At 50.4% G+C, this 21,826-nt stretch overlaps 1 long non-coding RNA gene across 1 annotated transcript; it reads right to left on the bottom strand.

The window, feature by feature from the left end:
• Positions 1–8,035: 8,035 nt before the first annotated feature.
• On the bottom strand, positions 8,036–13,242 carry LOC118352168 (uncharacterized). The gene is made up of 2 exons (XR_004808861.2): positions 12,869–13,242; positions 8,036–12,715 (listed from the first exon to the last, which is right to left on the bottom strand). It is a non-coding gene; the product is annotated as an uncharacterized LOC118352168 (long non-coding RNA).
• Positions 13,243–21,826: the final 8,584 nt, after the last annotated feature.

Below are 21,826 nucleotides of genomic sequence, written 5' to 3'. Positions count from 1 at the left end.
AGACACACAGGACATATTCTATGTGGAAAAGCATGTTAGAGCCGAGTTTCACAGTGTGATTCTGCTGCTACACAGGCACACACACTCACACGTACACTCATGTCAACATGTTAATACCAATCTGTGTCTGGGTAGTGGAGTTGAAGGGAATTTGTTTGTTTTGTTTTGGCTTTGCTCATTTGTATTGTTGTTTTTCCTCTGAAAAATGTGCAGCCCTTGTGCAATAATTTGTCTTTTTAAATACATTGAAATGAGTATAGTTTTTATTTGTCACCTCATTAAAGCAGTAAGCGAAGTCATATGGAACATTTTATTTGCCTGAGAGATTGTCCCTCTGGACCCAACCCCACAATGAGATGTTCATCCTCGTCCCCTACCAAGGCCCAAGAAGTCTCCTGCTGGGTTCTGAGCTCCAGTGAGTGACTAATACGACATGGATGACAAGGGGTGACTCATAAGGACCAAGAGAGTAGCATAGTCATGTGCTCAACAGGAAATTGCTACAATCTCCTCACTCGGGGTTTCATCTGTAGTCTGGAGAGTCAGGGCTCCCTGGCTTCATTCTCCCTTTCTGGTCAGGATGGGAGTCTGTTGTAAGGATAGCAAGTAGTCATCCAGGGCAACTCGATGTTTGGTTGTCAAAACAAAGGGCTATGACGAGAAAGCACGAAAGAGGCAGCGGGGACTTCACAGAATCATGGGCATGCACGGGACCAGTGGGGACAGAGGGCTCAGAGGGCTTGCATTTCTGTTGCCTGTCACCCTGGACGCAGCCTGGTCACCCTGTTCAGTACATGTTTGCTAAATGAGAGTGTGTGACCCAATAAGTGACTTCAACTGAACTCCCTATTTAATGTGGCAATTTCCTTTGCAACATGCCTGACTGATGGGTAATCATCTTTCTCTTGAATGTTTCTGGAGATGTGGCACTCACTACTACAGGGGGCAAGGCATGGCAATTTTCCCCGTTGCATCTGTTAGAAAGGCCTTCTCCTATATTTAGGTTTAGGAGAGTGGTTCTCACAGCCAAGCACATCTCAGAATCACCTGCCTAGCTTGTTAAAACACAGATTCCTGGGGCCTGTCTCCAGTTTTTGAGAATTTGCACTTCTAACAAGTTCACATCTTGTTGAAGCTGGTTCAGCTTCTAGCTTCACACAGACCATGTCATGTTTTCCTTTACTTTCACACATGCTCAGAGCCTATGGAGACAAAGCATGGTCCCTGCAACACATAGACACACACACACACACACACACACACACACTGATACACATGCACTGTCTCTCTCACACACAGGCATGCACACCCCATCTGTGTCCCTAGCTTCAGGTACAGCACAAGATCATCCCTCCCTGCTCCGTGAGGAACTACTTAAACAGGGATATGACTCCCATGTCCTCTTAGTCCCTCCTCTAGAGACCTCTTACAAAACAACCAGTACAGCCAGGAAACTGTAGCTGGAAGATGTGTGCTCTGCCTGAAGCTGGGCATCTATCCGCTGCGGTCTGCGCGCAGCCAGGACACCGGATCCCAACTTCCTCCTCCCTGGAACCAGAACAAAGGCCTCTGTCTTTACCTGTAAGGGCCTACCACTCATCTTTTCTGCCAATGGCTCAACGATGATGCTACTATATCTTCCAAAGGCTCAGATCAGGATGCGGGTTAGAGGCTGAGAGGTGAGGTCTCCTGATGGGATCTTATAGGACCTGTAGAGATGGTCCTCATGGCTCAGCCTTTGGTCCACTCAGCTGTGGTGAGCCCCTCTTTGTTCTCTGACTTCATGCTTCCCCTTCTCCTGCTCAGTTGGGAGCAGGTGCCACACTGAGGGGTATGTTGTGTGGTGGGGGGCCAAGGTAGGAGCTAGTGGTTACCGGTGCATACTTGGCGGGGGGCAGTCTGGTGGGCAATCTGCATGATTTCAGAGGTCCCTAAAAACATCCTATTGTGGCTCCATTCCCTATGTGGCTCTCCCCGCTCCTGGCAGGGTGATGCTTCCTATAGTATCACCCCCCCACCCCGCAAATAAGCTTCTCTCAAGTCCTTGTCTTAGTGAATGTTGACTAAACAAGTGAATGACCAAATAAGTGACTTGCCTTGAACTCTCTGTCTGATATCCTTTAGGGAACATTAGGCAAAGCCAAGCCCACCTGGGCTTCAGGCCCCCAAAGACAGAACTTTCTACCTGCATGCATTTTAACATGCTCAGGGCCTAGGACCAAGCCCTGCCCAATACGTGAGTCCTCCAGCACAGGGAGAGAGGCATGTCTAACGTTTATGTCTCAGGAGTTTGTTTGTCCTGGCCTGAAATTTACTCACTATCATTAGATGAGGGGCAATCCGTTTATGAGCTTCAGGTCACCATCCTGGGCACTGCCAAGTGATGAGGACTCATGTCCAGGATACATGACTTTCACATAATATTTGTACTTGAGCGAGCTGGCCAGACTTATCTCACATGGTCCTGCCTGTCAGAGCTCCTTTTTTGTACTTAAATGTCCTAGAGGGGGGTGGTCACTTTGACAGTTTTTCATATGTGACACTCGTCTTAATCTGTAGCAGTCCTATTTAAAGACCAGAAAAATCTGAGAAAAGTGGAAAGAAGATGCCTGAGCATTGGCAGTGACCTAGATGGTGAGACTCTTGAAATGCAGCAGGGCCTTCTGATGCTTGTCCCCACTCTGACCCTCCCCTAATTCCCCAGCAAGCAGCACTAACTCTACTCCCTCTGAATCCTTCTCAACATTCACCTCCAAGCTTTTCCTCCAGGCTCCTGGAGCTGGCTTCTGAGAAGAGCCACATGTCTTTTGCAGGACCTTTGAAAATTCAGCTAAATCTACTATGCCAGGGACCATGCAGCATACACAGAACCCTACCCTCCTGAAACTCTGAAGACATGCAACCATACGAAAAGAATTAAAAGGTAGTATGAAAGATCTCAAGTCGCAGAGAGAAGGCCCATCTGCAGGTGAAGGCCCTGAGTAAGAGGTGACCCCTAGCAAGTCTTCTAAAATGGGTGGGATCTGGGCTGTCACAGGTGCGAGTGCAGAGTATAGCCCAGAAATCTAGCTGGGGAACAGGTGACTATGGAGAACAGAGAAGTTGGGAGGATGAAGACGCAGAGTGCTGAGCCATAGAGGGAGGTCCAGTCAGGTTCAGGAGCTGAGGGGTTTCGTTCATCCCTGAGACACACTTGTAACCCATGAGCAAGCAGGGACACCTGCCCCATAAGGCTGCCACACAGAGACAGGACTCTGTCCCATCACCAAGGCCAGGGATCTGTGTGCACAGGACACTAGCATGAGTCACCATTAACTAGCAGCCATCTTCTGGCTCACATCCCAGAGGTGAGCTGTATGGGGTCCATGATGCATCTGGGGCAGCCTTTAGACCAAGAGAGACAGAAACAGTGAGCACCACTCTCCTGCCCCTGGGCTGTGACCTCCCAGTGCCCAGCAGTGAGTGGGCAGCAAGAGTCCAGCCCTCTTCCCACAGGCAGCTCCATTAGGAAGCAGGTCCAGCATCTCTGAGATGAGCATGATGAAGCCACCCCCTTCTTTGTGTGTTCAAGAGACATTCCTCACAGAAGTGCCGAGAAACCATTGTCCTTCATCTTTCCCCCATCCAGGAAGAATAAAGGGTACCCTGAGACTTGTCTTTGCTCTGTTATTGAATGCCTTCTCAGTTAAGGGGAAAGGAACTCACTCTTGGCCCCATCCTTAGAATTTGAAAGTCAGTCTTTAGTCAGACTGGTGTGACCAAGAATCACACACACACACACACACACACACACACACACACACCCATACCACTCCATCCAGACCTCCACATCTGGCCTTGCCCTCTGCAGTAGCGACTGAAAACTCTTAAAGAGTTAGTCCCCTGAAAAAAAAAAAAAAAAGAGTTAGTCCCCTGCTTTTGAAGACCTGAGTGTGGGGTCTTCCCACAGAGGTAGATTCAGCAGGGGAGGCCAGGTCCCTGGAGGACTCTATTGAAGCTCCTTGACCCAATGAAAACAAGACCTCTGCCATGGTGCCTGCCGCAATCCTGCCCACCATCACCCAGCCTGGATGGGGACACACCCCCTGTGGAGCTGACGTCAATTATATCGTGAGAGTACTGCCCACACCTCGACTGGACTGACTTCTCCTTCCGTTTAAGGTGGTAGCTTACCCTCACCCTGCCCCAGGTAGGAAGCCATATGGTCTGAGTCGGCGTGAACAGCAACATAAGTTGGGCTTACTGCACTACCACATGGGGCTGAGGTTGAGTTAGGGCCCAAGGCTTGTCTGTTTTATCTCTAAGTGTTTCCGTTAGCTCTTGGTGCAAAGTAAACCACCTCAGATTTAGTGACTTAAACCAACAGAAATTATTGTTTCTCACAAGTGTGAGTTGACCAACTGTGTGGCTCTTTCACAGTGCACAAAGCTGATGGTGGCAGCATCGTCAGGAGCTCACCTTAGGCAGAACATTCCAGATGGCTCCATCACACACAAGGTGCCTCCGGGGACAGCCAGAAGGCTGCTCAGCCAAGACACTCTGTGTCATTTCACAATCTCCACAGGGACTTATTTTGTGGCAGCTCAGGATGCCCAAAGCACAAGGAGGCCTCCAGGCCTTCCAAGGGCCTCTAAAGATTTAGGCCCAGAAATGACAGTGGCTGCCACACATCCTGTGAGTCAAGAGGCCAGCCCAGCTTCACTGCAGAAGGGGACAACTTAGGATCAGTGCCCGAAGCCATCTCTGGATAACTTTCCTCTCAGTGTCTCAAATATCAGAACAAACCCCAGTCCCTACCAAAGGCGATGACCATGTAGGCCTAGGAGCCACCGCAGGGCAACTTGTTTGAAGGGAGTATAAAAATACTGGGAAAAGACAACTTCTAATGTTAGGTTCTTAACAATCATATTATAGTTTAATTATGCCTTTAAGACCCTGACCAGGATCTCTGGGAAGCATGTTACTATGTGCCAAATGCCACCAAACCAGCACTTTCCCATTACAGGAAGCCCTTGCGTTGGGGGACATACTGTTCCTTTCTAATGTGGTCACCATGTGTCACCCTCTGACGTCTCCCATCTAAATGGGGCAGAGCTAGCCTGTTGCACTCAGCTAGGTCACTGTCCAGACTTGAGTAGGAGCTGAGGTCACTTAGCTAAGACTGGCTAAAAACAGTAATAGTCAAAAACACAGGCTCTGTGTCACAGACATCATGCTGATGTCTAGGCTCCCTGCCCCCACCAAGGAACAGGGTCTTCAGATAGCACAGTAGTTCCCAGAGCTAGTGGTAGTATCCTGCAAGCGGTGACTTAAAGCTTCAGAATTCAGCTTTTGGAGATGTGTCTTGATTCATAAGCAGTAATCATGTCTCCTCTTAAGTAAAATGGTTAAGCCAATTTTTGTTCTCAATTAAGAGTTAAGATTTAAACATTTAGGATATAGGGATGCCTGGGTGGCTAGTGGTTGAGCATCTGCCTTCAGCTCAGGGCATGATCCTGGGGTCCTAGGATCAAGTCCCACATCAGGCTCCCTGCAGGAAGCCTGCTTCTCCCTCTGCCTGTGTCTTGGCCTGTCTCTGTGTGTGTATCTCATGAATAAATAAGTCAAATCTTTAAAAAAAAATAACATTTAGCATGTATGTGAGCAGTATTCAGAGAAGCCCAGACTACCATTTTGCAGAAAAAGGAGAGAAACTATGTACTTAAAACCTACTTCAAAACTCTGGGGCAGTGATTTGGATTTCTCTTTGGAAGTCAGCATGGAAAGAGGATATATCCTGGAGCCTACGGTTCTGAGAAGCAGGAGGCAGGGACTTCATTGGTCCGAGCACACTTGCCAAAACCCTCTGAGGACATCTCTGACAATGGTGTCCCACCCACAACCAGCAAAAGAAAAATCATGGCTTACAGCTGCACTGTTTTGCCAAATTGTGTTATAATTTATCTATAGATAGCAAATGGCTTTTTGTGGCAAGCTTGAGGTTATATTAGAATTAGATATATCAGAATGAGAGCCTTATTAAAATTTTCATAGATGACGCAAAGAAACACAATGATAAATATAACCACCGACAAGAAATTGTATCTTTTGTCTTCACAGTGGTGAGATATAAATGAAATTTTTCCTGCTGCTGCCTTATGTACTGTCAGCCACCAACATGAAACACGCGAACCACTTTCCATGCTAAAGGGATTAAAATGTCTTTTTTCCTACAGAAGCATTAGCAAGATGCCTTCCTTTTTACAGAGGCATTAGGAAAAAGAGACAGAGTCCCCATCCCCAGCCCAAGCCTGCATGCCTTGGTGATGACTGGTGTCAGACTGAAATCTGCAGGGTCTCGCGGAATTTAAGATGAATTGTAGTTGACACCAGTTCTTAACCTCCTCTCTCCCTCCCAGGACCTGAACAAACCCTTCCCAAAGCAAACCAGAGAGACAGAGCCTCCTGCCTCAAGGGTAGAAGAGGTCTGCAGGCTGCTGTTCTTCCCTTTGCCAGAAAAGAAGAAGCTGTAGCTCATTCAGAAGCATCTTCCCCCCCACCTCAGTCCTATCCTGGGTCAGTATGTGCAAGAGGCAGAAACCCCCAGTACACGTAGCCCACGATACTAGTTAGAGGTGACCCCTTTCAAATCATTGGACTTAATTAAAGAGTGATCCTCTGTGGGAATCACTGCCTGTTTAGCTGGAAACTTGAAGGACAAGACGTGAGAGCTGGGTCCTTGCACCCTTGACGAGTTTAGAAGAAAAGAAATGGGCCCCCACCACCCCTGGTGGGCCCGCCACATTTCCTCTGGGCCTTCCAAACTCTCAGCACTATGAGACAATTATGTCTAAAACCAAGTGTACTCGTGACTCATAGAAAGGGTTCCAAATCAGTACCTGGCCCTTTCTGCTTTTCACTACCTAACAGAGAAAATAGAAGTATTTTCTTTCCACTCTGCCCTCCAACTTCATGACAGTAGGTGAGGATTTGTTTGTCAAGGGGTCTTAATTCCTTGATCATGTCCTCCCTACTGGAGTTTTCAGCTGGCAAGAGTGGGAGACTGAGCCAGGGCAGACTTCCCTCCTTTGCGTTTTCCCACCAGCCACATGTAGCAAAGCAGCCCCTGGAGGGAGAGTTTGCTGAAGACATGCTATTGTTTTTCAAGGACATAAACTCCTATTTCTACTCACTCATGGGTGCTGTAACGATCTCATCGACTAGCGTGGACACAGCTGCCTTGGGGTGCGGACGCACTGCGGTAAATCGAGACCCCGCCCCCATCCCCGCCCCCACCCCAGCCAGCTGTCCAACTGCCTGTTGTTTTAGCTGAGTCTAGCAGAAGTTGTCCCCAGTCCATTCTCAAGGCAGTTAACCATCTGTAGAGACCCAACTGTTGGGCACAGTTAGACAGCATCTGTCGCTCATCACCATTTCCAAATGAACATGGTCTATGATTTGATGAAAATATGAAAACCTGAGCCCCATCACCCAACTATAATAAAAGCCAGAGCAGGAGACCCAACTACATGCCACAGGTTTCTGAACAGAGAGCTTCCAGAGAAGTAGTTCTCAGGTCAGTGGCCATGGATCTCAGCATGGACCTTTACCTCCAGGGCTGTTGAAGGAAAGGCAGAAATGCAAGCTGAAAGGAAATTTACAGCCACTGACACAGCCCCTCCATTTCTCCAGAGACACTGGGCATTTGTCCGGGTCACCCAGCTGAGAAGTGACGGACAGGGAGGGGGTCTATGGTGTCAGGAATGCACACAGGTGGGAGTCCCTGGGCACCTAATTGTGCATCTGGGGACTCATGGCAGACTTGGAGGAAGAACTACCCAGAGCGAGACGACAACTAGAGACACAATGTCGGGTGGTCTCTCCGGGTGGATGGTGTGGGTTAGAGGTGGCATGTCAGAATTCCACCCACAAGTGGAATCCACCTACAGCCCAACCCAAGTCACCCTGACCACTGTCCCTGAGAGCAGTTCCTCATTATCCCAGTCTTGTCATTCGCAGCAGGGACTATCGGCCAACTTTTAAGCAGGCTCAGAAATGATGCGAATTCAAAGGCTTTTAATACTAATGCTTGGCTACAATAAATGAACAGATGGACACAATTTCTAGTCAAATTAAAAACAGTCGAAGCCCCCAGCTGCATTTACAGTGTTTTCTACAGAGGTTTGGGAAGGATGCCCTCTAGAATCCAGTGCAGAGGGAAGTGTGTCTCTTCGTGATTGGCCTAGCATTCTTGAGTTAGCTAATGAAGAAAAGTCACAAACTCATGGCATTCCTCCCTCCCCCCGGCTACCAGGGAACTCAGACAGAAGTTATATGCTTGAATCAACAGTCATTCAAGAATAGAGTTTATCTTAAGGTTTTGTCTCCCTTCCCATGAGGGCATGATGCTTACTTTGCATCTTTATATTTTACTCATCTTAATCTCTCTGCTTCTGTTGTTATAATATTCCTCAATCCTTGTAGAAAATAAAACAGTACAAATTGCATTTGATGAATGTTTTAACCCGTCCTGAAAAAGCACTTTTGATTCCAATGAAAAAAAAAATAGGAAAAGCATTTAAAAAAAATCTCTTTCGTGCACATTATATCATTTCCTCCCCAAAGCCCTGTAGAACCCCTGTGTCTTCTGAATCTTTCCTTCCCGTCATGGGGCTAAACATGTTTTACCGTGTTCTGATTCTCTGCAGCCTGCAGCTCCCTGGGCTCCTGTGAGGCCCGAGGTGGTGCTGCTGCGGCTCCTCTCCTGTGATGGAAGCAAGCCCTTGCTCCGTGGTGCATCTTGTTGAGGCAGCAAAGTCTCTAAAGGACAGCTCAGTTCATTTGGAAAGTGACAGTGGAGAAATGCTATTTTTGCTTCCCGTCCCATTCTGATTAGCTTGTCAAATCCTCCCCACTCTCAGGAAGCCCTGGGTGCAGCCTGTAGGAGCCAGGAAAACAAAGGATGCTGTTGCTTTTTGTCCTCATATGCCCAAGGCCAACTATAGTCCCTGGTCCCCAGCAGATGATCTGTAAATGTTTGCTGAATGCACGTGTCAATTTGGGTGAATGATTTGATTTCTCTGAGCTTCAGTTTCAACAAAATGGTGAGATTAGCTTTTGGCTTCCTTCCAGCACCATTCAGGAGGATGAAATGAGATGAAATGAGATTCAAGGACAAGAAAATGCCTGCACTAGAAAGAAAAGGCGGGGGGGGTGGTGGGTTGTACACTTGAGTGACTCAGTCAGTTAAGCGTCTGCCTTTGGCTCAGGGTCCTGGGATGGAGCCTGGGTCAGGCCCCCTGCTCAGCAGGGAGTCTGCTTCTCCAGCTCCCCCCTGCTCATGCTCTTTCTCAAATAAATAAATAAAATCTTCAAAGAAAGAAAGAAAGAGCATGTGACAGTCTGTGTGACTCATCGTCAAGAAATAGCCACCAATGCCCAGGAAGTCCTCTCCACCTGCTGACTTACATCTCCACCGACCCAGGAGCAGCTTCTGTTTTGAGAATGTCCTTAAATATTTAGTCAGTGGAAATACAACTGTGTTGATCCAGAGAGAGTAGGGATGGAGAAATCCCAGATGGCCTTGCCTTGGCTCTGAAGCTCCTTCCAGCCTGCGTGTCTACACGGAGGACAGAATTTGAGGTCTGGAGGGCAATAGGGAAAAGGCCAGATGCCCCCACGGTCCTCCCGGCCGCTCAGCCTTGCTTCCCTGCATCGCACCCAGGGAGGATCTCCCTTGCCACCCTCTTCAGGGGGATAACCAAACCATGGGGCCAGACCCCAGGTACTTTGCCCGCCCACAGTTACGTTTCTTCAAGTAAGAAACCACTTATCGTCATTCTCTACCCGGCATGGTAGCAATTCTGGAAAACAGGTTGCACCACTGCCAACATCTGAGGAACATAGGTCACAGCGTGGTCCATAACTAGGGACAAGCACATTTTGCATGAATGTCCAGAATTTCCCTTTGACAATGTTGGTGTTTTACAGAAGCAGAGCCTGCAAACTAGAAATCCCATCCTGTTTATTGTTTTTTCGCCATGCTTTCCTTTCCTATCTGGACGCTGTTAAGCTGGTGTCTCACTGAAAGCCACGAAAGCCTGGGTGGGTGGGTGACCAGTGACTCAGCTACTTTGCCCCCGTGCAGGTGTGACCAGCCGCAGACCCTCGCTGGGGTGAGCCACGGGTCCTGAAACAGCTGCTCCTCTCGTGGCTGGGGCCTGGGGCCCAGGCAGGTACAGAGAGTAAAAACAAAGAAGAGGGATCGGACAACCTTTGCCTTCCCTGGGCTGGAGTCATTAAGGGCCAGGAAAACAGGAAGGGGGTGAGGCCTCACTCAGAGAAGGGAAATGCTGAGGAAACGTGGGCAGGGCACTTGGAGCAGGAAAGAGTGTTTCAAGAGGCTGCTTCCAAGGAGACCCCAGCTGGCCCTGGAGAAACCAGCCTAGGAAAGCAGCAGGCTGGCCCGGAGGCCTGGCCTCTGAACACAGAAAGGGAGGGCCCCACCCAGGATTGTTTTCCAGGCACAATTTACAGTCTCCATTGTCAGCCTTTCCTCTGGGTAATTAGGTACAAGACAGGAGCCAAGAAGGCTCATCCATCTTGTTATTGGATTTTACTTTCCCTGGCATGTCGCGCTCCCCGCTCCTGGGCAGCTGCTCCACAGTGTGGCTGGCCTGCTCGCTGATAGTCTCACCCGGAGCCGACATGGTCCCTGCTAAGAAGCTTTACTGTGACAGCGCTCTGTCCACTGTGCCCTCTACAGCGGATGAGGAAAGACTGTCTATTTTTGTGATTTATTTCTGGACCAGGCTTCACTGTGGAATTTCAACCAGAGAGGAGGCTTTCTTTAGCCTGGGCTTCATGCCTTTTAAAAGTAGCTGGAGTACAAATGACTTCTCCTAGGAGAGAATAAATGAGTCAGAAAAGGAGTAAGACTGCATTTTAATCCACCTGGCAGATAGATGAATGAACAACAGGTCAAATGTATTTGATGTATTGATGTACGTATTACAAGTTATGATGAAAAATCTCAGTTCTCATCTGAAAAGTGCATCTCTCAGAGTGGTTCCTTTTGTGTGTGTGGCATGTGTGTTGTGTGTGGTGTGTGTGTGCGTGTGACGTGTGTGTACGTGATGTGTGGCATGTGTGATGTGTGTGGCATATGTATGATACATGTGTGCTATGTGTGACTGTATATGCTGTGTGTGTGATACATGTGCTGTATGTGTGGTGTTTATGTGCATGTGCTGTGTGTGTAACCCAAATACAAACAGGAATTTCGTATTGTCTGGTCTGCACATGGAGTCACACTCCAAAGAACAAAGCCCCAAAATCAAAATGTGAAACGTTAGTGTCAGTTTTCACTCAAATATCTGGAAGAATGCCAAGGGGGATGAAGCAGAAAACCACTTCTTAAAATCTTATTTGATCCCCTTGTTCTTCCAGAATTCTGTAGCCTCTCACTTTATATGGCAAAGTTCTCCTTGCTTCCAGTCTTGAAACCTATCCTGGTTTGATACCTGCAAGCTTCTCTATCAGCTCTAAGCACCCACGGAAAAGCTGCGTGTCCTCCTTATCCATTACCTGAACTCCTCAAAACAAAAGTGGCTGAGGCTGATCCCAGAAGCCAGAGCCTCCCAGCCTCCCTCTGCCCTCCCACAGCCTGTGTGCATCTCAAACCTGCCTGGCCAACTCCTTGGGAGCAGGAGGGATGAGGCTGGGTGGGGGCAGCGCTCACAGTGCTCTTCCTCAGGCAGTATGTCTGGGGCAAGGGCAGGGGTATAATTCAGAAATTGCATTCTTCATGCAAGTCCATGTGCACCGCACAAGCCAAGCTCTGTGGGCCTCCGCAACGACGAGCTGGCCGCCACGTGCAGCTGGGCCCTTTCCACCCACTGTCCAACCCTTCACACACAAGGAGCCTTCTCCCGGGAGCACGTCACCCCTCGGGGACCTTTCTCAGACCCTCAAAAGCTACACAACCTGAGTCTCAGAGGTGTGTGGAAACGCACGGAAGAGGCTGCGCCGTCGAGTAAGTGTCCTGCCTGTGACACCTCAGCTGCCATGGGGGCAGGTGGGAGGTGGAAACAGACGAGGCCAGACAGAGCAGGTGAGCAGGAAAGGTGGCTGCTTCCAGCTGGGGTGTCCTGGGCTGAGGCTTCTGAGCCCCCACACCCTCCAGCCTGGTCTGTCACCAAGCAGGGACTCACATTTTGTTCAGATGACCGGGATTCGGACAGAGTGGGAAGCTCTTAAGCAACAAGCACCTGAGTGTGAGCGCGGGAAGCCCGTGCAAACAGGCGACTTCGGGCACATCCTGGCTTCGGAGGGCACAGCCTTTCTGAGTCTCAGGTGGAGATACGGCACCAGCTCCATCCTGCCACCCCCCCCCCAGGCGTTTCCCCAAAAAAACTGTCATATTTAAACCCATTTTGCCTTCTCCCTGGCTCATCGTTGTTGTCCTTGGGACCCTGCTGGGAACCCTGGAGCCGGACAGATAAACCACGTCCTGAGTGACCGCTCAGTTCCAAGACATTCCGAGGCCCCGCAACATGGAATGCCTTTCTGCGGAGTCCACTCCCAACACAGAGAGAGCAGAGGGACACGCAGGACGTGAGCGGAAAGCGGTGCTGGAAACAGTAAGGATGGACAGGAAGGAGCCTCCCTGGAGCTGAAAGGGCTGCAGGTGTGTGGAACCGGGAAGCGTTCAACTTAGGCCTCGGCAAGGGGGCGCCTGCCAAAGGAAGGAGGGAGGTCACACCCTGGTGTCCACCTTCAGGAGGAGGAAGGCCTCGTGGGCCAGCCCCTGCCCTCGCAGTGGCGGGACCCCAAGCTCCCCCCCCCCCCCCCCCGCAGAGCACCCTCTCCTGTCTTCCAAAGTACTCACCGCATTTGTAATTTGGACACGTCATGAAAGTCCGCGTCGAACGTGTCTTCCCAGCTGACAGCACAGCTCATGTGGCACGGGCCGTCGTGGTGTTTGGGCTCACCCCGTGCTCGCCACCGTGGCTGGCACGTCATGAGGTGCTCAGCAGCATCCGTCAACAGAAACATGAAACTGCCCGACCTGCTGCCCGTCACCCTGCCCGCGAAGGCAAACAGTCCCGCAGGCCTGGCCCTGAGTTCTCCCGCTGCCCTCCCGCGGGCCGGGGGCGGGGGGCTGTCCTAGGACTCTGGTCTGTTCCTGGGACAGAAGAACCGGGCCAGGCCAGGACTGATGACAGAGGAGCATCTGTGTGCCCAGCCTGGGCGGGGGGGGGGGGGGGGCATGCTGCAGGACCCGTATCAGAGGAGGGGCCAGCTCTGTGAAATTCCCTCGGGATCTCGGGACACCCTCATCTCCCGAGCTCTCACCCAGCTCCTCGGTGGCTCCCTGCAGCTTGGAGAGGCTGAGTTAGAGCCGCAAAGGTCCCCAAAGCTGCTCTCTTCAGCCTCTGGTCTCCAGAATATAGAGGACCGTGCCCTCTGCTGGCCAGGCCTCACAGAGCCCAGGGAAATGGACCAGGAGAAGTCTGGAGCATTCTGTAGGAACAGGCCGGCAGGGCAAGGAGGAGGAGACAGCGGGCTGCCACCCTGGGCTCAGAACCCACTGGGGCTCAGGCAGGTCCTTCTGGGCCGTGGGGGAGGGGGCAGGGAGGCCGAAAAAGGGCTACATGGGGAATCACACACACATCCTCTGTCCTTTCCCTTTGGAGTTGCCTCTGCACCTGTTTACAAGCCTCAAAGGAAAAGCCACACTGATCCCTCATGACCAAATAGCTGACCTTCTCCCAGCCAGTTTGACACCCAGTTATATATGGCAGTTTTCAAAAAGTGAATCCAGGCTTCAAGGATAAAGGCTGAAAACCCGGGTTGGACATTGGAAGTCACAAACCTGACAGCTGGTCCCAAGGGAGCCCCAGGGTCATGGTGAAGGCAGCATCTTCACCCGGAAACACACATGCCCCCCTCCCCGGCCAACACTGTGCAGGGCAGCAGCGATACCCCACAGCCTCCAGACCAGCAGTGGGGGCGGGGGGGGGGTGGCGGGGGAGCTGAAAGCCATGTCTGTTAGACAGAGTCCCACAGGCAGCAGGACAGGTCCAACCTAAGAACAGGAGACCAGATCAGCAGGGATAGGTCAAGGATGGGGAGGCATGTCAGGGAGCATCTTCTCACCGGATCAAGTACGAGAGTCCAGTCTTTAGTTAACACATATCTGTTGAGCACCTTCTGGGAGCAGGACTCCCCACAAAGTGCTGGGGGTGCATCAGCAGGCAAACAGGCACCACGTCAGCTCTCCACTGCATGGAGCTGGTGGCTGAGCCAGGGGCCTGATGCTGGATCAAGTCATCACACAGCCAGATGCACACATGGGCATGCACATGTGCACATGGATGTGTGTAAACACATGCAGACACATGCACACAAAGTGAAAAAGGTGAGAAGACCCATGACAGAGAGTACATCTTGTGTTGAGTGGTGGAGGGCTGGTGGTCAGGGAAGGTTTCCCAGAGGAAGAGGTGCTGCATTGCAATCCTCCGGAGGAATGACCTTGGGTAGGGAACAGACAGTTCAGACGGTGGATCAGCACATGCAAACCCCTGAGGAGGATCAGGTCTGCACGACTGAGGGACTGAAAGAAAGGGCCCCGTGGCTGGAGGCATGAAGGAGGAGGAGGCTGCCAGGGAGGCCAGAGCCCTGGAGGCCATTCTTGGCATTGTGGGCTTTGGCCTGAAAGCAGATGTATTAAGACTGGGGGAAGGGACAGGGCACCTGGGTGGCTCAGCCAGTGTAGTGTCAGGCTCTCGATTTCAGCTCAGGTTGGGATCTCAGGGTCCTGAGATGGAACTCTGCACCAGGAGCAGGGAGTCTGTTTGAGATCCTCCCCCTTCTCCCTGTGGCTCTCCTGGCTTGCACTCCCTCTCTCTCCCTGTCTCAAATAAATTAGTCTTAAAAAAGACTGGAGGAAGGGACAGAGCAGAGCTGCAACATCAAAGAGCAAGGTCCTGCCGTGCCTGGGGAGAGCACCTGGCCCTGGATAAGGATGGAAACGGGCAGGTGGACTGGAGAAACCCCAGGGAGGTGACTGAGCGGGACCCAGGGACAACTTGGTATCCCAGAAATCAAGCCTAAAGGCACTCTCAGGTCTTCTTCCCTGCAAAGGTATGAGTCACCACCTGTCTGCACACCAGATTCTCAGCAAGCTTCACAGGATGCTGATGCGGAACCACCATCCCCACCCGGAGGGTGCAGCCTGTGCATCCAGATTAATGCAGGTGATTCCAATAAGTAACAAGGCCTATGAGCACTACCCTGGTGTGCCCTAGCGTCTCCTGGAGCCTGGGCCGGGTGGCACCTGCGGGCTGTGCACTGGCAGCAGGTGGCAGGGGGGAACAGCCACGCCAGCAGGCCACAGGGACTACAGGGTCTGCAGGTCTACCCCAAGCGTTCAGCAGGACGGAGTGTCAGCGGGCTCCTCCCTCTCACTGTTGGCAAAACAGTAAGAAGTGGAGGGAAAGGAAGCTTAACACGGTCCATTCCAAAGTCCATCCTGGGGAAATGGTCTGGCGACTGATAAGCGAAGCCGTGCATGTGCCCGGCCTCGGCTGGCGCCCACTCCCATTAGCAGCAGGTGGCTGGCACGGTCGTCATGGTCTGTCCAGGGTGTGGAGGGCCACCTCTCCTGCCAGGCAGCAGCTGCAGTGCTATCCTATGGCCCGTGCCCTGATGCTCACACGTGGGCTGCTCCGTTTTCTGCAGCCAGCCAATTCTGTCCACCTGGGCATTTTCTAGGGAAAATGATCCACTGTGAGAAAGAGCACACATTCCTGAAATATCTGATACACAAATATTTTTCCTTTCTCCATCCCACTTGACCAGAACCCATGGGTGACTGTGATTTGTCCCCTTTTACTCTCTGGCAAAGTGGCCCATCCCAGCATACACCTCCCTTCCTGGTCCCCTTCCTCCTCTCCCTGGTTACCCCTTACTTGTAATTCCTTTCGTAACCCAATTCCAGACCTTCCCGTCTCTCTACATCTCTCGCTTCACTGTCGTGTGAACTCTCAAAGAGTTTTTTTCCATTTATTTTCAAGTGTTTTTGCAGCACTCAGTCTTTGTGAAGAAAGAGATATGAAATTTCTCATCAGAACAAACTTGAGGTGGCCTTGCCCAGGAGGAGAAAACAACTTCAGTGCTGGGAGTAGAGCGGGGGCACTTGTCCCTGGTGGCTGCCAGGGTCGTGAATCACACACACAATTCCAGGACATTGCTAGAATGTGCTCACATGGCAGTAAGCCGTGTCAGCAGCTCCTCTCATCAGGACCCCAGCAGAATGCCCCCACCCCGCCATCAGCTCTGGCTCCCGGAGCCCCCGGGGACCTCGTGCTGGTTGGCCCCAATACCTGAGTGGATGAAGACCAGGCCACCGCCAGCCTTTCCGGTGGGCAACAGCCACTGGAAACTGCAGGAGAGCCATGTGCTTGAAATGGATGGCTCAGGAAAAGGTGGACATTTGGGTGGCACGCTTATTTCCTGAAAACCAAGAAGTCTGTGTTTGATATATTTTAGAACAATGTCTGGAAACTGCACTTTACTTTTTCAAATGTGCTTAAATGTCTAAACTCAACAGTGCAGAAGAAAATTTCACTCGAAAACTAAGGATGTCAGACGATGGGACCTGAGTGGAGTATTCACGTTGACGTGGCTGTGTTTTATCTCTGGATGCATGGAATGCTTTGAGAATCAGAAACTAGCATGCATCCAGGCACTAATGGTTCCTCGGTGTGTCAGGCCAGCACTGGGTAGATGTTGGGGATGGAGAAACAAAGATGACCAATGAAGTGCCTGCACTCATGGGTTTATGCTCGAGTGGGAGATTCAGACAACAAACAAGCAACATCTAACTAAAGAAGCAGCTAGGCTCCGGTGCTCATACCAAACATGGTTCTGTGGCTGTGGACGGTGTGCCTCCTCCAGCAGGGTGGCCAGGGAAGGAATGACTTCCCACCTGCCATTAGGGAGAAGCCAGCTGCAAAGACCCAAGGCAGGGCCTCCTAGGTACGGAGTCTCATGAGCCTGGAGTCCGAGGAGGCTGGTATGTGCAAAGGACAGTAAAGGTCAGTATGGCTGCATGAAGCAGGGCCAGGGAGCACACAGGAAAGTGCCTGCAGAGAGCTGGGCAGAAGCCAGGTCACAGTACCTGTCAGAGATGCTGGTGACGTGTCGGTAAGCTGACAAGCCATGTCCAAGCAGGCCATGGCAGGGTTTGATGATGTCGTAAAAAGCCCCCCCACCAGGAACCACAAGGAGGATAAGACACAAATCCATGCTTTGCTTATTCTTCCATAAAAATAAAACACTATTGAGAGTCAGCCCTCTTGGTCATGTCTGGAGCTATACGAAGAAAAAGGCCACGTTACAGGGCACAAGGCACTCATCAATGGTGGAGGGGACTCCCCTTGAGCCCAGGAACATGACACCATATGCATGTGAGCTGTATTCAGGGTCCCAGTAAAAGCTGTGGAAGCAGAGAGGAGCCAAGAGGAAGTATGGGGAAGTCAGAAGAGGCTGCTCAAGGAGATGCCATGTGAGTTGGGGCCCCTGGGCCAAAAGCACTCATTGTGACAAAAAGTTTGTGCAAGGGTACAGGGGCAGGCTAGAGCAGGTGAGGTTCAAGGGACACCTTGTAGGGCACAGGGTGAACTTGGTAAGGAAGCTTGAGGACAGATGAAGAAAGATCTTAGCACCAAACAGAGGGCTTTTTTTCTTTTCCTGGAAGTGGCAGGAAAATCTTTGAGGTGTATGATCCTGGACATAACACAGTCAGACTGGCTTTGGATAACTAATTTGGGGTAGTGCGCCTTGGTTTGGTTCCCCCAGATGTAGGTCAAGGACTATGGACAGGTAGCTACCTTGAGACTTGCAGGCACACTGTGAAGAAGGTAGCTGGTGACCGGGCACCAGCAAGCCACCGCGGTATTAGGGGGCCAATGAACTTACTGCCTTAGAGAAACTCTAGAGACTGCAAATCATGTGCCTCGGAGTTATCCCAGCCCAAGGCCAGGTTGCAGGGTGCATGCTGATCAGCTTCCTCACACCCTGGGGAAGAGCTGCTCCAGTGGATGAATCCCACATTTGCAGTGAGTGGTACAGTTGAAGTTCTCTCAGCCCTGGGAAGAGCCGGCAGAGAGAGAAATGCCCATGTGGTGGTGGAAAGCCAGACAGATCCCACCAAGACTTGGGTAGAACACTCACTGCCAGGTGAACCTTAGTGAGGGCAGGCAGGAAGGCCGAGTATCCTAGCAAATGTCACTGAGCGAGGTCACATGTGATTTCTGCCACAGCTCGGTCCTCTCAGTTTTGCTCTTTTGGAAATTTTATTTTAGAAAATGCTAATTGAGAAATGCAAGCAGAAAACATCTGGCATCACTAGATATCCTGAGTCTTCCCAGCAAAGACAAACAAAATCACATCTTGACCTCTGGGGTGTGAATGTGCTGACATGCAGAGGACAGCTTAACCCTTCCCCCAAGGAATCACCCCTGCAGGATGTCCTGTCTCCACAAACAGAATTTTCCCAGGCCACGGCTTTTCTATGGCCAAAAAGAAGGGAAACAAGCAGTTGTTGGGTACATGGCACGTTGAAGAGAGATTTTGTCTGGTTTGGTTTGGTTTTGTGCTTTGCATTCTTGTGTTTGTTTAATGCTGCAAATCACTTCGGCGATTCCATTATTCGGCAGACTTGCTTTTCTGCAGGACCTCACTAACACATTTAAGCCACCGCCTACCGCCTTGCGTAACTCTTGGCAGCACCTAGCTGAAGTCCATTTTTATCTGAGCAGAGAACTCCGAGGGCAGACTCTCCCCACGCTGCTGTGAAAGCCATTCCAGATGGACAAGTGGTTTTCCTGTGGAGTGACAGACTAAACCACACATCTGTGGTGTGACGAAACTGATAAGCTCTTTATTGCAAAAGAACCTGAGATCTTTGAGTCTCTAAACCACAAGAAGGGCCCTTAAGATTCAGTAGTCAGAGACGAACGTAATGAGGACATTGACTATCCCAACAATGACCTCAGACAACCAAAGGTAACAAATCCCCATCCTAGTCGGTTTGAGCTGCAAAGTCATGTAGACTGAGGGGATTATAAACAACAGAAATATATTCCTCACGGTTCCAAATCCTGGAAGTGCAAAATCCAGGTTCCAGCAGATTTGTTTGGTGTCAAACATCCCTATTACTAGTTTGTCGACCACCATTCTTCTCACTGTGCCCCACATAATGGGAAGGGCGAGGGAGCTCTCTGGGGTCTCTCTTATGAGGGCACTAATCCCATTCATGAGGCTCCACTCTCACAATCTCAGCAGCTTCCAGAATCCCCCTATCTGATGTCATCTTCTTAGAGGAATATGTTTTGATATATGAATTTGGAGGGGTGGGGGGATGCCAACACCCCATGGGGTGTTATGGACTGAATGTTGGCACCCCCCACCCCATGTCAGTTGCAAAATGACATGTCTACACAATGCCAGAAGGGGCAGAGAAAACCAAAGCTGGTGATGTGCTCCAGTTTGGTCTTCCCAGAAGCAGACTCAAGACAAGGATGTGCGTTTGAGTAGATTATCTGATTCCAGGATATGGGAGTGGAGGAGAGGGGAAGTGAGACCAGGAAGAGAAGGGGCTAACAAAGAGTATGCTTGCAAGCAGGTCAGGCTGTGTCCCCTCTTGGAACGTTAGGACCCAGAGTAGACATGCACTTCTGAGTTACCCTACCCCCCAGGGAGCAAGGGAGTTGGTGTATTTCTGCATCCACCCCCATGAGTCACTGATTGAAGTCTCTTCCTCAGGGTTGGAAGCATTCATTCTCCCTCACTTTTGTCCTGCACACCAGCAGACTTCCACAGACTAAATGAGGTGAAGGCAGAGAAACCACAACACCGGTAGCTGAAAGCCGGCCTGTGTGCCCTGACCTGGTGAGGGTGGGAGCATCCAGACAGGCACCAACCCCATTTACTGAATGGTATGTGGAATGTCCTAGTTCCTACCCTCAGGCTTCTTTCAATACTTATTGTGTGCTCCACATTCTTCCTCTGTCCGGAGGCCCAGGACTACTCGTGATGATGGCACTCATCCTCTCCCTTTGTATTTCCAGACTGACTACCCCCACAGACACATCTCTCAGTGACAAGGGGCCGGAGGTGCAGCTGAGCCCCATGATGGTGACAAGGCCTCAGTTGGTCACTCTCAGATTCTCCATCTCCCTCACTCTGGTTTCCTGGGGCTATAGGCCTTTTCTCTCCACCTCCCCCTAGTCCAGTTGGCCTGCCACAGAACAACTTCTCTTGTTGGCTCCTGAGCCAACATCCTTCCCACTCCACCCCCCAGGGGGTCCCCTCAAATCATTTGTTCTCAGCACTGTCTGTTTTCTAAGATTGTTCTCAAAAGAAAGAATCTGGTTGCTCAGTTTTGTTCAACTACTCACTCCTGGTCTGATGAACATAGCTAGGATAGGGTTCCTGGCACAAGCCTGGCCATGAGGGCATGGGCAAAGGGAAGCTCCCTGGGACAGTTGAGGGTGGAAAGATGATGCCTGACACAACTAATATGGCTCCACTGGCAATGGCTATTCTAAAGAAAAAGATGCCATGATCTGTATTTTAACAATTTACACTCTCTTGTGACCACCCTTCCATGTCACTGAAAGTATACCTATGTTATCTTTTGTAGGGACCACAGTCTGCTATCCTGTAATGGGATGTACCTCAATGGATTTACTGACTCCCCTAGTGCTAAGCACTTAGATTATTTTTGATTATTCCCTGTAATAAACCACTCTTTTTTTTAAAAAAAGATTTTATTTATTTACTCATGAGAGACACAGAAAGAGAGAGAGAAAGAGAGAGAGAGAAAGAGACATAGGCAGAGGGAGAAGCAGGCTCCACGCAGGGAGCCTGATGTGGGACTCAATCCCGAGACTCCAGGATCACGCCTTGAGCTGAAGGCAGGCGCTAAACCGCTGAGCCACCCAGGGATCCCCAATAAACCACTCTTGATGAACTTTCCTGTACACAAATATTTTATTATTTTCTTAGAATGAATTCCCTGGGACATTCTAGATCCAGCACCTAGAGCTACTCTTCTATTTCATCTTTACAATAACACCATGAAACAGGGATTAGCACCCTGATTTTACAGATGAGGAAACTGAGGCAACACTCAAGTGGACACAGCTCGTACGGTCTCTCATCTGAGGAGTGAGAGAGCCAGGACTCAAACCCAAGTCTGAACCAGAGAAGCATCATCGACATAAAAATGAGCCACGGATGGATAAGCTACAGATTGAGCTCTGACTCAGTCTAAGGGGAAATGCATCAGAAGTGAGAAAACATCAGCCTTCAAACTAACATGCAAAGGCCTTTCCTACTTCTTGCACCAATGAATGATCTCACATGGAGAATTTTTCTCCATACTAGAAAGTGGCTGCACAATCCGAAATGGAATGAACTTTGAAGGTGATATAGTCTGGAAAAGGCATTTTCCCTGAGCTGTCATTTCATGTTGCATTTATAACCTTTTGGATTGGCCAACACAAATCATAAGTGGATCATGTCATTATTCCCATTTCACAAGAAGGGAAAAAGGCACTAGAACCAAAGTTCAGTGACCCACTGAGGGACATGGGGAGACGTTATAGGAGATCCAAGAAGAGGTAAAAAGGGTGGGATGCCCACCTTCTTCTTGGTCTTGTGTTCCATGTCACTGGGAGGTGGGTTGGTCAAAGCTGGGGCTGCTTGAGGCCTGATCATCTGGCATGAGAGAGAATAAGACAGGGGCCTTGGTGGTTGGAGAATCCCAGAGAGG

Source organism: Canis lupus, chromosome 24, assembly GCF_003254725.2.
Source record: "Canis lupus dingo isolate Sandy chromosome 24, ASM325472v2, whole genome shotgun sequence".
Classification (NCBI taxonomy): domain Eukaryota; kingdom Metazoa; phylum Chordata; class Mammalia; order Carnivora; family Canidae; genus Canis; species Canis lupus.
The sequence above is the reverse complement of the archived record's forward strand: the minus strand, read 5'-3'. Positions and strand labels throughout refer to the sequence as shown.